The following is a 16,593-nucleotide window of genomic DNA, read 5'->3' as shown; positions in this document are numbered from 1 at the left end:
CTTACATGACATGTTCTGCCTATACCAACAACTTTTAGGTATTTAAAGAATAATATGTGCCTATCTTCTTAAAAGCGGCTTCTCTGTATTTCTCTCACCTTAACTGTTTACATTGTACAAGCAATTCTCTATAATAAGATATAATATAATAAGATGGTAAATTTATTTATAGTGCCATACCTCATATTATGAAAAAATAAAATAATCTTTTGAACTAACACTGTCATTTTTATGCTGTTTCAAGGCCATAGTTTGTATTACGGCTTCTGGCCAGTAAAAAAACTATATTATGTTTCTTCTTAACTCCATAACACAGCTATAGATACTTCTCTACTAATTAACCAATTTTAGGCTTTGGAACAGATTTTTCTGGACTCATGCGGATGTAAAAATAGACTGATTTTCCACTCCATCTCTGATGTCAGTTCTATAAGCCTTAGTTTCCCATATCAATATCAAGATTAACAAGATCAAGATATTTTAACTAGTTTTGTCTATTTATTTAAACTCTAATCTAAATGTGACATAAAAAATCAAAACTAAGCCATTATTTTCTTGTATAGGACACTTGTTTACAATAATAGGCCTCTTATTGTAAACTTTATTTATTTATTTGCATGGGGAAAGACAGAGACAGAGAGAGAGAAGGAAGAAAGAAACAGGGAGAGAAACAGGGAGAATGGGCACATCAGGGCCTCTAGCCACTACAAATGAACTCCAGATGCATGTGTCTCTTGTGCATCTGACTTATGTGGGTCCTGGGAAATCGAACCTGGGTCCTTTGGCTTTACAGGCAGATGTCTTAACCACTAAGCCATTTCTGCAGCCCAACAATAGGTTTCTTAAGTGTTCTACTCATATATTTTCCTATTGGGAAAGACTTTTATTTATTTGCTATAAAAACTGGGCCTAATTATATAAAATATATTTCATTATATTATATAACCAATATAATTATGTCAAACATAACTTCATTATGTTTATAAAATAAACAACTGATAACAACAAATTATCAAGACTAATTCAAGTTTTAGCCTTTCAGTCTAATGTTCTTCCATTAGTTCTCCTAAAAATAAGACTTTGATCTTTGGACCAAGTGAGTGAAGACTATGAGCCTTCTATATTAAAGACTTACACAAAAAGAAACCTTTAAGCCTAAACTTCAGAATTAGTTTAACTTCTTAATCTCTATTTATTTAAATTTAAAATAATTTAAGATATTTCAAATATTGCTTCAATACTAATCTCTTATACTTCTTACCTTACCCAAACCAGTTTTTTATATTTCCAAAAATTCCATTTAACTTCTTATCCAAGTTAACAATTCTTTTTTACTTACCTATCACCTATTTATTATTATTATTTTCAACCTTAAATATAATGTTTGTGTCAGCTGTAAATGTCACATGCAAGAGAACTTATACATGGTTAATAACCAGATAATAATTGCTAATAGATTTGATATGATCTAGGTGTTTCTTTCCTAATGATTCTGATAATTATCACTCTCCTGAATTGCTGCCTCCTTGCCTGTTCATAAGACTGATGTGGCATAATAAACCTACTATGTACACAAAGTACAAAATAATGTTAGCCAAAGGGAAAACTAAAAGCTGAAACTTCCAAAAGCCACACTTGTGAGACTAAGACTTCCACGATGGACTATAATGATTGTGGAGAAGGAAATGTTACCAGTCCAGAGCCCATAACATTTTGGGCTACATTAGCCTTTTTTTTTTTTTTTTTTGTTTTTTCAAGGTAGGGTCTCACTCTAGCCCAGGCTGACCTGGAATTCACTATGGAGTCTCAGGGTGGCCTGGAACTCATGGCAGCAATCCTCCTACCTCTGCCTCCCAGTGCTGGGATCAAAGGCATGAGCCACCACGCCTGGCTTATATTAGCATTTTTAGTAACCAATAATATTATTTCTCTGCATGTGACCTGACATCTCACTGTGACCACTTAAAATATCTATTGCTATAAGTTAAGAAGTCTCACAGCTTTACTCTCTTCAAGTTAAACCTATCCTGTCTGTTACGTGTACTTTATTCCCCTGATTATGATAGTTTTCACCCTCTCTTTTGGTCATTGTATACTCAGATGTCTCACTGAATTCCTCCAAGACAAAATACATGCTTTCACAGCGAGTCATTGAATTCTTCATTGCCACTGAATATCTGCCCCCAGGCATCCAGCCTCCACAGGCCTGTGTGGGACATCCCTAGAGATCCACTCCTTTTCTGAACAGGAAGTCACCAGAGTATCTGATATCACCCCTGCCCTACAGTGCCCCTCTCATTCCCAGTTCTCACCAATCTTTGTTATCCTTCCAGTGTCTGTACTGAAGGGTTAATGACTCTCCCTGAAAACTAGAGGGAACAAAAGGGTTAATAACTATCCATAAGACTAGAAGGCAATTAAGAAGCCTCAGAGGCAAGCGGCCTTGCAGGCCCAACCACTCCCCATGATTGATAAACTTCCCTTATCTTAGAAAACCTTGAGTGAACAGAAACTATTTGATGGAATATCCTTCCTAGACAATTTTGCTAAAAATGCTTATTCTGAGTAAAGACACAAAGAACTATAGTTCCTTCTCTACTTCCTTGGACCTGCAGCTGGCCCAGTCTGGTTTTCTTAGGATCCTCCTTATAAGCTTGCTCCCCATCCTGGCCCAGTGCTTCAGCCTTCATCCTGCCGGAAGACTGCTGCATTCGCTGTTTCTCAATAAACTGTCTGTCTGTAGAGATCAAGTCCAATGTTCCCTTTTGCTTTTCTCTTATGATTTCCTTACAAAAGCTCTGACAGAATTCCTAGAAGCCATCTTCAAAATAACTAAGACATTCTAGTCTTTTCACAGGGCTAGGTTAAGACAGTCATCATGTTGTTGTGGTCAGTCACTGTTGATAGGGATTAGGGTGACATGACCAGACAGACCTTTCCCATTATGAATTCCCTGCAGGTCACTAAGACTATTATATTATGCTATGGTAGGAGAATTGTGCACCTGTACTTACTCAGTGTGCTCCAGATGCAAACCTGTGGTTTTGTGTGCTTTCCTAGCAGAGAATCCCTGCTCTGTTTGTTCTTAGTGACAAGATACTACCTTATTTGAAAGATACAGATATGATGTGATGCCTGCCTGCTGGGGTTATAGATATTCAAGTCAATCTGTGCTGGCTTGTTATGTAGCCCCTGAAGCTCTAATGAGAGATGAATGAAACACAGTTCTGATCCTTGGTGAAGTGGGCTAATTGTTAGATGATAGAACTTGTTTACATAAGTCAGAACACTAAAAGTCAGAGCTCCACCTTAAGTAATCTCTCAAAACAAGGATTTTAGTCTTAACTTGTCTGTCTGTTTCTCTCTTTCATCAGAATATTGTGAGTTCCTGGTGACAAAGGAAGCTCTGCAAATGCAGAGGCTTCAGTTTCTCAGTTGGCCTTGCAGAATGGCTAGGAGTTGGGCAGAAAGGAATGTTGGTGGAAGGTTATTTCTAAAGGGTAAGCAGCACGTCAGAGTCTTGGAGGCAGAGGGAGTGTGATGATCAATAAGGGAGAGAGGCAGTTTGAGCCAACTCAATGGCAGACTGGTAAGAACAATATTGGAAATCCATGTGTTATAGTAGGATCTCATTTGTCCCCACAAAATTCAGGTTGCGATTTGAGTGCCTGTGTTATGGTGCCAGGAGGTGGGGCCTCTACATAGATGAGTTTCCATGGCTCGGGTCTGAATTAGTTCTTGCAGGAATGGACTACTTGTCCTAGAGTGGGCTGTTGTAAAGGTGGTCGGCTCCTCTGCCTCGCCCCCTCTTCTGCAAGCACTTGCTCACTCACCTGTGATCTTGTCTACCAGAGTATAAAACAACAGGAGACCTCGAACTTCCCAACCTTCAGAAATATGAGCTAGAACAAACTACTTTTGCGTATAAATTACCCAGTCTCATATTCTGTTCTGATAGCACAAAATAGATTAAGACATTATGTTATAGCTAAATTGTGCAATGCTATAAAAATAAAATTATTTTTCGCTATTTCTCTAAAGAAGCTTGGAAATTGTTATTTGTGCAGGAGACTTGAGAATGGGTAAATATACTTATTATTTTCTTAGAAACAAGAAGTGTTTTGGATGTTGAGCAAAAGGGAAGCAAGAGAGTGTATTTGGTAGACTGGTTTTGCTGTCTTATGGCAATAGAATATTCTTGGATTAAATATTGTTTTCTCTTCATGACAATGGAAACAGAAATGAATGTAAGAAATAACAGCTAACATGGCACTACAATATGACTTACTATTTAATGTTTCCTAAAATAAGGTCACTTGTGTACTCCTTGTTAAAAATTCCTTATGTTGTATATGCTATTGTCATCATTCACATTTTAAAGATGAGAAAACTGTTGGGGAGATTTCTTAGTGGTTAAAGGCACTTGTTGGCAATCCTGATGGCCTGGCTTTGATTCCCACCACCCACGTGAAGCCCGATGCGCAGTAGCACTCGTGTCTGGAGCTCATTTGCTGAGGCCCTAGACCTCGCTGCACCTACTGTCATTATCCCCCTTTTCTCGTTGCTGTCCTCTGCTTGCAAATAAGTTAAAAATATGAAAAAACAGGCAATGGGAAATTATGTACCATTTCCAGAAAACATAGCTATTTAGTGACACAGGCTGGATCCACCGAGGCAAATAGAGTTTGTGCTTTCAACTACTAACATCTTTATATTCTAGGTGGCTTTTAATGGTTTATTCAAGTGCATATCATTTCTGCTCTAAGGATTGATAATAGACTTAAAATACATTAGTGGAAGATAAGTTTAAAGTGTTTTAAAATTTATTTTTAAAAGAGTAAGGATAACTAAATCTATTAAGATGCATCTACAATGATAGGAATGTGTGTTCTGTAGAAATAATATTTGTATGTTAAGTTGCTGGTATATCAGAAAGGCTGTTTTGACTTGTGGATGTAAATGTAAATTCATGCTATGAACACAACCCACATGGGGCCTTTTGCCTGTATCAGATTTGCAGAGGATAGTGTATATAGTGACTCACATCTTCCTGTCTATGTAAGGCAATTTGACAAACAGCTTTTGAGTAACTTCCTCATGTGCCAGCAGTGGCCTGCTTTCAGCTTTGCCATAATAAGAGTACTTGGGCCGCCTATGAAGACAGAAAAGACATTTAGAGAAAGTCTATTACTGTTTCAGACCCTCTGCAAGAGGAGAAATATGCTCCAAGAGCGGACATCTTACACTTGATACCTGTAACTAAATTGATATTTTCCATCTTTCTTTGTGGAAAATTCTTAGGTTGTTTAATAAAATTCTTTAAAAAATTATTTATCTATTTGCAAGCAGAGATAAATAGAGAGAAGAGGGCTGGAGGGATGGCTTAGTGTTTAAGGTGTTTGCTTGCAAGGCCAAAGGACCCAGGTTCAATTCCCCAGGACCCACTTTAGCCAGATGCACAAGGGGGCCCATGCGTCTGGAGTTCGTTTGCAGTGGCTAGAGGCCTTGGTGTGCCCATTCTCTCTCCTTCTAAGTCAAATAAATAAAAATATTTTAAAAAAAATAGAGAGAAGGAAACAGATAGAGAAAGAATGGGCACACCAGGGCCTCTAGCCACTGTAAATGAACTCCAGAGGCATGTGCCCCTTGTGAATCTGGCTTATGTGGGCCCTGGGGAATTGAAACTGGGTTCTTTGGCTTCATAGGTAAACACTTTAACTGCTTAGCCATCACTCCAGCCCTGTTTAATAAAATTCTATTGCTGTTATACCAATACCTAATCAATGCTGATTGAATATTTTGATTAATGCATTTGACTGGATCTGTGGTTATGAATTTGACAGTGAGATATTAAAGAACTCAGAGTGAATGCATAAAAATATCACTGATTTTACCCTATTCACAATTTCTTTAATTTAGTTCTTATATTTAAAGTATGTTTTGAAGGGAAGAAAATTGTCTTTTAATATCTAATAGAATATGATAGCTTACATTTTTAAGAAAACTGAGTTTTTCATGTGCTGTTTTGAGCTCTTTTGTACATGTTGAAGATTCTAGTGCAAAGGTCCCAGGTCTTTCTTGCATCTGCAGTAGTTGGTAAAAGAGCAAAAATATATTAAAGACTATTTTGTTATTTTTTTTTACTTTTGAGAGTGAGACAGAAAGAGAGAGAAAGGAGGGAAGGAGGGAGGAAGGGAGGGAGGGGGAGAGAGAGAGAGAGAGAGAGAGAAAGAGAGAGAGAGAGAGAGAGAGAGAGGGAGGGAGGGAGGGAGGGAGGGAGGGAGGGAGAGGGAGAAATGGGCTTGCCAGGACCTTTCAGCCATTGCGAACAAACTCCAGACGCCCGCGCCCCCTTGTGTGCATATGCAACATTGCATGCCTGCATCACTGCGTGACTATGTGGGACCTGGAAATTGAACGTGCGTTCTTAGGCTTTGCAGGCAAGCACCTTAACTGCTAAGCCATCTCTCTAGCCCAAGAATATTAAAGACTTTAAAAAAATATTTATTTTTATTTATTTATTTGAGAGCAACAGACAGAGAGAGAAAAAGGCAGAAAGAGAGAGAATGGACGCGCCCTGTCATCCAGCCACTGCAAACAAACTCCAGACGTGTGCACCCCCTTGTGCATCTGGCTAACGTGGGTTCTGGGGAATCGAGCCTCGCACCAGGGTCCTTAGGCTTCACAGGCAAACGCTTAACTGCTAAGCCATCTCTCCAGCCCTATTAAAGACTTTTGATGAAAGAGACTTTGTTTTTTTGCACTCTCTCTCAGCAAACCTGGAATTCACTAGTTTAGCTAGAGTAGCTACCCAGCAAGTCCTGGGGTCCTTTTAACTCTGCCTCCCCAAAGTGGGGATTATAATCATGACATAAAAGAATTCCAAACTCACTTTCTCTGGAGGCCACAGACAGATTTTCCATCCAATTACCCAGCCGAAATCCTCATCAACAACCAGAGGTAATTTTAAAACCTATGAATGAATGGGATCCCAGTCCCTGGGACTGGAGTCTTTAGCTTTTGGGTTTTTGTCAGCTGAAATAGCAAGCACCTCAGAGCAGAAACTACTAATGGCATGTGGCTTTGTTTGATACCCCTTCCTAAAGGATCTCTGGGTATTACAACATAATTGTAATATGCCTCTAAGTTCTAGGTGGAACTGGGGTTTAAATCTGAAATGTCCCTTCAGGGCCATGCTTTGAGTGCATGTTTCTTGGCTGGTGGCATCGTTTCTGTAGGTTGTGGAAGGTTTAGGTGGAAGTAGGTTATAGGAGTGTATCAGACAGCTTCAGGTCACTGAGGTGAATTTCCAGATCAGGCACAGTTATGGAGGAAGGGATTTATTGAAGATGGAGGGGAAGTTACATAATGGTAGAAGAAGCTGGCCCACTTTCACAGGTCCAAGCAGAGAGAAAAAAGCCCAAGCCTCCACCAGCTCCAGGAGCAAGCACACTTCAGGAACTCCAGGCAGAACTCAGAAACTTTGTATATCTTTAGATTGGAATTCCAATCCACCCCTCCCACCTTAGGTCTAGACCCTAAGATCCACCCAGAGACACCTCCTCCAGCCAGGTTGTTGCAGATCTAAATTTCAAACTTTAATAAAATCCCGAATTTACCGGGGGCCATCCTTTTAAATTACCACAAGGAGTAACCTTTGAAGGTTATACTCACTCTGCTCTCTGTTTCTTGGTCTGCTATGATGACCTTTGAAGGCCTTCCCTCTCATCATGGACTCACTCCTTTCTGAAATGTGTGCCTACAATTCCTATTCTCCCTTAAGTTTTTCTGTTTGGTAATTTGGATACAGCCAGAAAATATGCTTTCTAGTTCACTTGAGTTACTCCATAGAGCATATTTATCTTCATAGTCTTGGTTAGGATTCTGCAATGATTTTCAGGCACTTAATGGACCTAGGAAAATTTAATGCAGGTTTCCTTTTCATTGCCAATGTGTTTTTACATCACTCATTCTAGTGTTTAAGTGAGCCACTCTTTCAAAACATGGGTCTGGGCACTCATCTACAGTGACTGAGAGACATGCCGGGGTTTTAATATTAGTGATTCCAGGGTTAACCACTGAGGGACACTCTACTGATTGTTAATTGGTGAGACCAATGAACAACAGTGTATGAAGAATTGCAAGGCTGAGTTTGTTTTTGCTTTTGTTCTTGCTTATTTTTGTTTCTGTTTTATGCTGCAAAGTTTTACTGTGTAGCACTGACTGGCCTTGAAGTCATAGCCCTCCTAAGTCAGTAGATGGTGGAAAGTAGCAACCCAAACCCTAATATTCTCTAAAATCTGTTTAAAAGCTAGTAGTTTTATTTAAAAATCTCAATGCCTAACAATCAATTTTGGACTAAGCAATTATACAGGAACGGATACTCTCCAATAGACCCAAACTTAGTGGCTGCTGAGTCATAGGGTGGATATGTAAGGAGGTGCCAAGGTGCAAGAAGAAAAACTGAGCCATACTCCAATGGGTATGCGTTTTAGTTAGACATTTGTATTCTGTTAGGATTGGAACAGATGTTTTGTGATGAATATGAACCTAAAATTGCCTCTTGATTTATGGCTGTCTTTCTGTAGGGAGACCTATCAGTTGTGATATTGATTCTATTTTATACCTTCTGGTGCACCTTTCAGGATGATCTTGTCAGAGACTGAACTACCTAAGGGCCAGGAAGTGCTTGAGATGTCCAGGGTGGCAGTGGATGCGATATGTTGACACAGGGGATGATGAGGTGCTGTGAAAGGATGTGTCTTCAATTATATGACTTATCTACATGAGGAACAAGTAGGTAGCTCATTTTTACCTGTAGTGGTGTGGGCCATGTTAGTGTTTTTTGATCCATTGTATGTCAGGGAAGAAGAAACAGTCAGATCAGAAGTCTGAAAAAGGATATGAGATGCAACTGTGAAACTTTAACCTATGGTGAGGTGGCCTACTGAGAAGTGGTGGAGCAAAATATTTTTATAGGACTGGTGTTTTTCTTTTTTTTCAAGATTTAAAATTGTTTATTTGACATTGCTCTGAATTTAGTTAAGTAATTAACTTATACATAGACTAATTCAAAATATTTTCATTTAGCACCAAGAACAATTTCCAGTATTTTCACCAAGAACAACTTTATTACTGAAAGACTAATGAAAATGTAACAGATTGTGGAAAAGGGAGTGGAAAGCAGGTTAAGAGCCACAGGTGGAAAGGCGTACTGTGAGGTACTGTCCTCCTGACAGGAACAGACGGGTACATTCATAAGCCAGTGATTACCTACGTCCCCACTGACAAGTGCCCTCACTGGAATGGGGGTGGAAGAGGAGACAAACTAGGACAACCTGATGGGAATATGGCTAATCAGTAGAATGCTCATAAAGGTCCCAATAAAAATTATTTTTAAAAAGAGGTAGTCGCATTAGGTTTTTACCAAGAAATCTAAAACTGCCAGTCAGAGCTGCTTTTTCTTTTCCCCCAGGGTAAAGCCTCATTCTAGCCCAGGCTGGCCTTGAACTCACAGCTATCCTCCTACTTCTGCCACCCAAGTGCTGGGATTAAAGGTGTGCATCACCATGCCCTGGCTTGGTGCTTCTAATTAGCATAATTAGTATGAGACCACCAGTCAAAACCTTATGTGAGTAACAGCAATCATTTTTGTTATTTTTTTAAGATAAAAGTCTCATGTCACCCAGGCTGATCTCACACTTGCTGTGTAACAGGATGACTTTGAACTGATCTTCCTTCATACCTACCAGAACTTGGGAGTACATGTCTGCCACTGGGTCTCACCTAGAACAACTTCTGAAAGCTATGCTTACCTTATCCATTCTAAGAGGGACTGTGTTGGCTTTAGGCGGTACACATAGGTCCACGTGGCAAGTATCATACAACCAAGCCCGCAAAGATAAAAAGCACCATATAAAAAATAAATGTGATCTCTTAGGTTCAAGAGGAATAATGCCTAATTCTTGGGGACATATGCAGCAACAGACATAAAGACAAGTATGAATCATAACCCTTAAGGAAAAACTGAAAAGGTTGGTAAGAAACGCATACACAAAATCCTGTGCCCTGGGGACACTGGAAGCTTCACAGACCAGGTGGCATCCAGAACCACAAGGACACTAATGAGTGTCAACGTGAGGGACATGAAGGCTGTAGACCAACATGGGCCAAGACATTGACTGGGAGACACTACTCAGGACAGTGCGGTGTTTGCTCTGGTCAAGGGATGGAATCTGCTCTGAGAAGGTAAAACTGCACCAACCTCAAAGCAGGGATAATCGACGTCATCTTTTAACTCCTTACAGCTCACCGATGTTCCCACTGTGGCACTACTGAGACAAGGTCTGCCTTGTCCTCACACTGACCAGGGCAGCATGGTCCTGATTCAACCCCAAGTAAGCATGATGCAAATACAAACTCACCCCAAGTAGAAGCCGACGTCAAACCTATACTCAGCACACTAACAGCATAGTTGAACCTTTTGTAACTCCCTCACAAAATGTGCAAACTGTGTACTGTTCTGGAAGCATAACATGCTGTGTTAGACACCTCTTCCCGAGGCAGTTCAAAGTCTTGAAAAAGAAAATTTACGCATTTGTCTGCACTACCATGGATGAATAGCTATTAAAGCCAACAATCAAATTATCTCCTGCTTCTCAGATTATTACTTCTTTCCTTCAGTCCTAACAAACTAGCAACCAGAAAAATGGAGATGAAGCTATGGAAAGATATTTAACCCAACAAAGACTCCATGAAGGAAGAGGGAATCTGTGTCATTACCCTGACAATCTGAACTTACTAAAAACAAAAAATCTTACTTGACTTACCAAAGACATGCACTTTCAAAGTACCCAAGAAGCTAGGACTGAGGAGCCTAAGGCAGGGGGCTGCACTCCAGGCCAGCCTGGTGTGGACAGTGAGACCTTGTCTCAGGAGAGAGTAAGAGCTAACACTCAAAAATAATAGTGGGTTGCTCCCAGCACTCAGGAGGCAGAGAGATAGGAGGGTCGCCAATGAGTTCGAGGCCACCCTGAGACTACACAGTGAAGTCCAGGTCAGCCCGAACTACAGTTGAAACCCTACCTCAAAAACAAAACAAAACAAAACAAAAAAAACACCATAATAATAACAGTGGGAACATAAAATTAGCATTAAATTATTCTTTTTTTTTTTTTAACCGAAGTAGGGTCTCACCCCAGCTCAGGCTGACGTGGAATTCACTATGTAGTCTCAGGGAGGCTTCGAACTCACAGAAATCCTCCTACCTCTATCTCCTAGGTGCTGAGATTAAAGGCATGTGCCACCACAGCCAGCCTATCATTCTTCAACAGAGTTCTTCCAAAATGCCATACGGAAGGAAGCTTGATCAGCTGTCTGGACAGGAATCCGCGCTGGCCAGAGCACTCAGGTCTGCTTCATAGGTGCAGGAATGTTGGCAGATGCCCGCTCGAGGTAGGCCACGGAGCCTTGAGGGACTTCGGCCGCTTTTTGTGCTGTGCATTGATGTCCTCCAGCACCTGCTGCTAGTGCCTCAGCTTTGTCAAGTGCTTCTGGACCAGAGCGTCTTTCCGTTGCAATTTATTCCTTAGTTCTGATACATCCTCTTTGATAACCTGCTCTGGTTTCTGAACAGACAACTGCAATCTTTTTTGTAGGAAAAAGCACTCTGTCTGTCTTGCAACATACAGAAACTTCTGGATACATTGATCAACACCAGTTCAAATTTCTTCCTGATCAGTGCCGTTCACATAATCCTGACTCACAAGAGAAGCGAAGCAAGCCTCGAAGGACGACTCCAGCTCGTCCACCAACGTACTATTCGATGATCTGGAAGCTCCAGGCCCCGCTTGCAGGAGCGAGGCCTGGCCCGGGAGGCCCGGCGGCGGCGGGGGCCCGGGGTCTGCCCGGTGAACATGCCGCCCAGGGGAGCCGCCATGTCTCTGGTGTTTTTCTTTAGATAAACATGAGACAAAGTCTGATTATGCTATAAGTATGACAATCCAGTGAATATTTTTGTGGTATTAGAGGTTGAACCTAGTGCCTCATGTTTTTTTATAAGTGATCCTACTCATGAGATACAACCCCAGACCTGAAATTGATTTTAAAACTATTTAGTCAGTCAATGATACTCTGGCCATATAGCTCTATAGCTAAAGTAAGAAGTAATCTCTATACCTAGTTTCATGATTCTTTAGTTGGCTAATGGCAAGTCATTTCCATCACACACCATTAGGCTGGGAATGCATCTTAGTGGTAGAGTGCGTGCTAAGCTGTGAGGCATGGGTTTGGTCCCCAGCATGCCCCCCCCCCCCGTGTCCCCAACACACAAAACCAAGAAACACACAGGTAGAAGACAACCTTGAATGACAGCCTCACACTTTGAAAGTGACATAATTGATGTTGGACTCACTTTAAAGAATCCCACATCTGGAACTAGTGAGGACTGTTTACATGTGGCTGGGAAGATAGCTAAGTGGAATAGCACTCGCCTAGCATGTACATGGTCCTAAGCTTGATATTTAGCCCAACACAACAGAGCAAAACTAACATAAAATAGTCACATTTACTTATTTCAGCTTCCACAACCAGTACTATTCCAAAATGTACACTTCCTCAAACTCCCTTTAAAATAAAGCATTTACTTTACCAAGTGAAGTTCCTTGGTCAGTTTAGTTTTTACCTTTAGAAACCAAGTGATGGTCTCTCTTTTGACAGTTTCAAAAACTGAATGATGGAAATCTAGAAATAAGATGAGTTGGCCTTTTTCTTCTTCTTCCTTTTTTTTTTTTTTTTTTGACCAGCAATGAAAACATTGATGAAAGGCTTTTGAAATGGCCTAGCCCCTGAAAAAGCTATCAAATAGCAATTTTGGGGCTATGCTGCACAATGTGTCTACTACATTTCATTTCCTGTGAAAAAAAGTATTGAAAACTTTTGCTCTGGGCTGCTTTGAAGGATTATATAGAGACAACAGCCAGAGAAGATAGATAGATAGATAGAAAGATAGAGAGCTTCCTTTCAAAGAAGAAAGCAGGATTGGTTGGTGACTGGGCTACAACTACAGAGGCAAATATTTAGAAAATAGCAGACCAGGTAGAACACAATAAGGTCTTGGATTACTGAAGTAACAAAGGCAAAAAAGAAGTAACTCCTCCAGTTTTTCCCTATAACCTCAGTTCTATATGGCATGATGGCCGAAAAGCTAACCATTTGAATGACTTCTAAGGATGCTATTGTTCTCTGATTTTTGTTAGTTCAGACAATGAGATGCCTTGGTTAGACATGAGAGGAATGAAACAGAGTACTGTCAGAATAGGTATAATCTTGCAGTTCCTGTTAAGTAGCCGTATCTTATCTATGTAGCTCCTTCCTTGTATTAATCTGATCCTTAAAATTAGGGGTAATAATGGGTTGCTCTGTTCTTACATCGTTGCATTGATGTATTTATCAGTAGCCTTACCAATTGCCTAATCTGGATATATTAGTTTATTGCCATGACCTAATTTTTATACAATTGATGATCATAGAAAAATATAAATGATAGGAATTGTGAAGTTAATACCAGGGATAGGGTTGGACAGATGGCTGTTAGTGGTTAAAGCCCTTGTCTGTGAAGTCTAAGGACCTGAGTTCAATTCTCCAGTACCCATATACCAGATGCACAAGGTAGAGCATGCACCTGGAGTTTGTTAGCAATGACTAGAAGCCCTGACAATCTATTCTCTCTCTCTCTCTCTGACTCATATACATATACATATATATATATATATATATATATATATATATATATATATATATATATATATTTGTATATATATATCAGGAATAGAAGTAGGTAAATGGAGGCTGTTCACAGAGACTATAAGATTGGGAGGTTTAGAAGGAATACTGGCTAACATGAGTATAAGGACATTGTGTTTGAAGTATTAAGAGTTAAAATGCAAGATTTAGGCCAGGAAGGATAGTTCTGTGGTTAAGGTACTTGCTAGGAAAGCATGAGGACCTGAGTTCAGATCCCTGGCACCCATGTAAAGTATTGGGCTTGGGTATGTACACCTATTGTCATATGCTGGGGAGATAGAGTCAGGAAGCTCCTGGAATTTTCTGTTTAACTAGTCTAGCTAAATCTCTGAGACCTGGGTTCAGTAAGAAACCCTGTGTTAAAAGTATAAGGTGAAAGAGTAAGGGAGGAAGTCATATAATGTTTACCTGTGACCTCCATATGCACAAAAACATCTGTGCTTGCACAATATTGGTCACAAACACGTGAAAATTTGTACACACAGAAATGTACATCACATACATACACATTGGAAAACTTCAAGTCACAAATAGATACAATAATATATTCATGTGTAAGTGGAGAGTAATAGTGGTCATGGGAATGATTAAAACCCCTAAGGGCCCCAACTCCCAGATCGCTTGCTACAGAGGGTGTGCACATGGAGTGATCAGGTCGGAGTTCCTGGTTCCTTCCCCACTCCCCGGTCTAGGCACTCCTGCTGTTGGCTTGGGGCTGCATGGACCCTGCATGCATGCTGCTGAAGCAGGTCTTCTGCTCTGCCTTCCTGATTTCTATCCCTGGTCCTCAGCTCTCAGATCCCCTGCTCTGGAAGGGGCACATGTGGAGTGAGGAGGCAAGAGTTCCTGGCTCCTTCACCACCAGTTCCCTGGTCCTGGTGCTCCTCCTGCTGGCTTGGGGAGGCCCTATCCTTGCATGTGTGCTGCAAAAGAAGGCCTTTTGCTCTGGCTTCCTTATTGGTCAGACTTGGGTCCTCAAATCCTTGTTCCCCCAAGCCAGAGGGTGCACAGGCCGCTTTGTGCACTAGCCTCTTACCACTGGCTTCCCAGCTTCTTGGTTCCTGGTTCCTCAATCCCCACTTTCCTTGTGCTTAAGAGTGCATGCAACTGGAGTGAGTAGGGCAGATCTCTCACTTCCCCACCTTCTACCTTCACAGATAGCTTTGATATACTTGCAGTCTCCACAATGTGTATATATGCAGTTATAACCCCATCCTAACCCAACCTGGTTCACATTTAAAACAGAACACTTACTGAATATCCTACAAGGACAAACACTTGGTTCCTCCTTAGTAAAATAAGACTCTTCACTGAGATGGGTAGACTACAAGCAAAAACAAACAAACAAACAAACAAACAAAAAAACTCAGAAAACTGATATCTATACCAAGGATGCCTAGTCCCACAATGGAAGCCTCCAATGAAATCATAGAGAAAACAAGAGAAATTAAATCCCAAGAGAAACACAACAAGCTATGTGACCCTGATCAAAAGAACTGCTTAACTTTAAGCAAGGGATCAAAAATCCAACCACTGCATAAATGAATTTTAGCAGAATCATCTCTTAAAGCTCTCAGATTTTGTCACTAGGCTTAACAGAATTGAAGAAAATCAGAGAAGATTCAAAGAGATAGAAATGAATTGAATGTGAGTCAACAAAGAGGATCTCAATAACCAGCTGATGAAGCTTAATGAAAACATAATCAAATGCAAGAATGAATTCCAGGAAGCATCAAGAAAATCAGACCTCAAACTGAAATCATATCTCACAAAAGAGATAGACAGGATGCAAAATAAAACAACAAAAAAGAAAAACCAAATAGACCTTTATAACACCCTCCCTATGTTTCCCTCACTAACAGAGTCACTCATATGGAAGACAGAACCTCTGAGTTGGAAGACAAGACAGAAGAAATGGATCAAGAGTCCAAATACTTTGCTAAGTTCATAAAACCATGCAGGTAGAATATGAGGGAACTGTGAGATACCCTGAAATGACCAAACATTTGTATTATGGGAATACTAGAAGGGGAATAAATTTGGGCCAGAGGCATATAAATTATATTCAACAAAATGTTTGAAGAAAAATTTTCCAGTCTCACAAAAGAGACTCCCATCCAGATATAAGAAGTCCACAGAACACAAAACAGATAGGATCAAAGAATAAACTCTCCAAAGCACATGATAGTTAAAATTCTTAACAATGTAAACAAAGAGAGGGCTAAAAGCAGCAAGAGATAAACAACTCACAATTTACAAAGGCAATCCCATCAGGATTATTTTAGATTTCTCAATGGAAATCCTGAAAACCAGAAGTGCCTCGACAAGAACAATTTAAAGTCTAATAACTATGGCTTCAACCCCAAACTACTGTATATGGCAAAAGTATTCCTGATAATAGATGGTGAAAGAAAAACTTTCCACTTCAGGGAATACTCTACACAGAACAGTCAAACAACCAATCTCAATAGTCTACAAGAAGAAGTTTACAATAACCAAAACTAGAGCAGGCTCAAAAAAGTACAGAGCCTAGGAAAGTACCAAGCCCCATAAAACACCACATCATGGCAGGAATTAAATAGACCCTAACAGTTATAACCTTTAATATTAATGGTCTTAACTCATCCATCAAAGACACAAGTTAATAAGGTGGATCAAATAAAAAAAAGTCAGATTGGAAAGGAAGAAGTCAATTTATTCCGATTTTCAGATGACATGATTCTATATGTAAGTGACCCAAAAGTCTCTATCTCAAAACCTCTAAAGGTGATTAATTTCTTTATCAAACTG

At 40.1% G+C, this 16,593-nt stretch overlaps 1 pseudogene; it reads right to left on the bottom strand.

Moving 5' to 3' along the window:
• Positions 1-11,406: 11,406 nt before the first annotated feature.
• On the bottom strand, positions 11,407-11,938 carry LOC101603542 (annotated as a pseudogene).
• Between the last annotated feature and the right edge of the window lie 4,655 nt (positions 11,939-16,593).

This window comes from Jaculus jaculus, chromosome 15, assembly GCF_020740685.1.
Source record: "Jaculus jaculus isolate mJacJac1 chromosome 15, mJacJac1.mat.Y.cur, whole genome shotgun sequence".
NCBI classification, from domain to species: domain Eukaryota; kingdom Metazoa; phylum Chordata; class Mammalia; order Rodentia; family Dipodidae; genus Jaculus; species Jaculus jaculus.
This window is presented reverse-complemented; position numbering and strand designations above follow the sequence as displayed.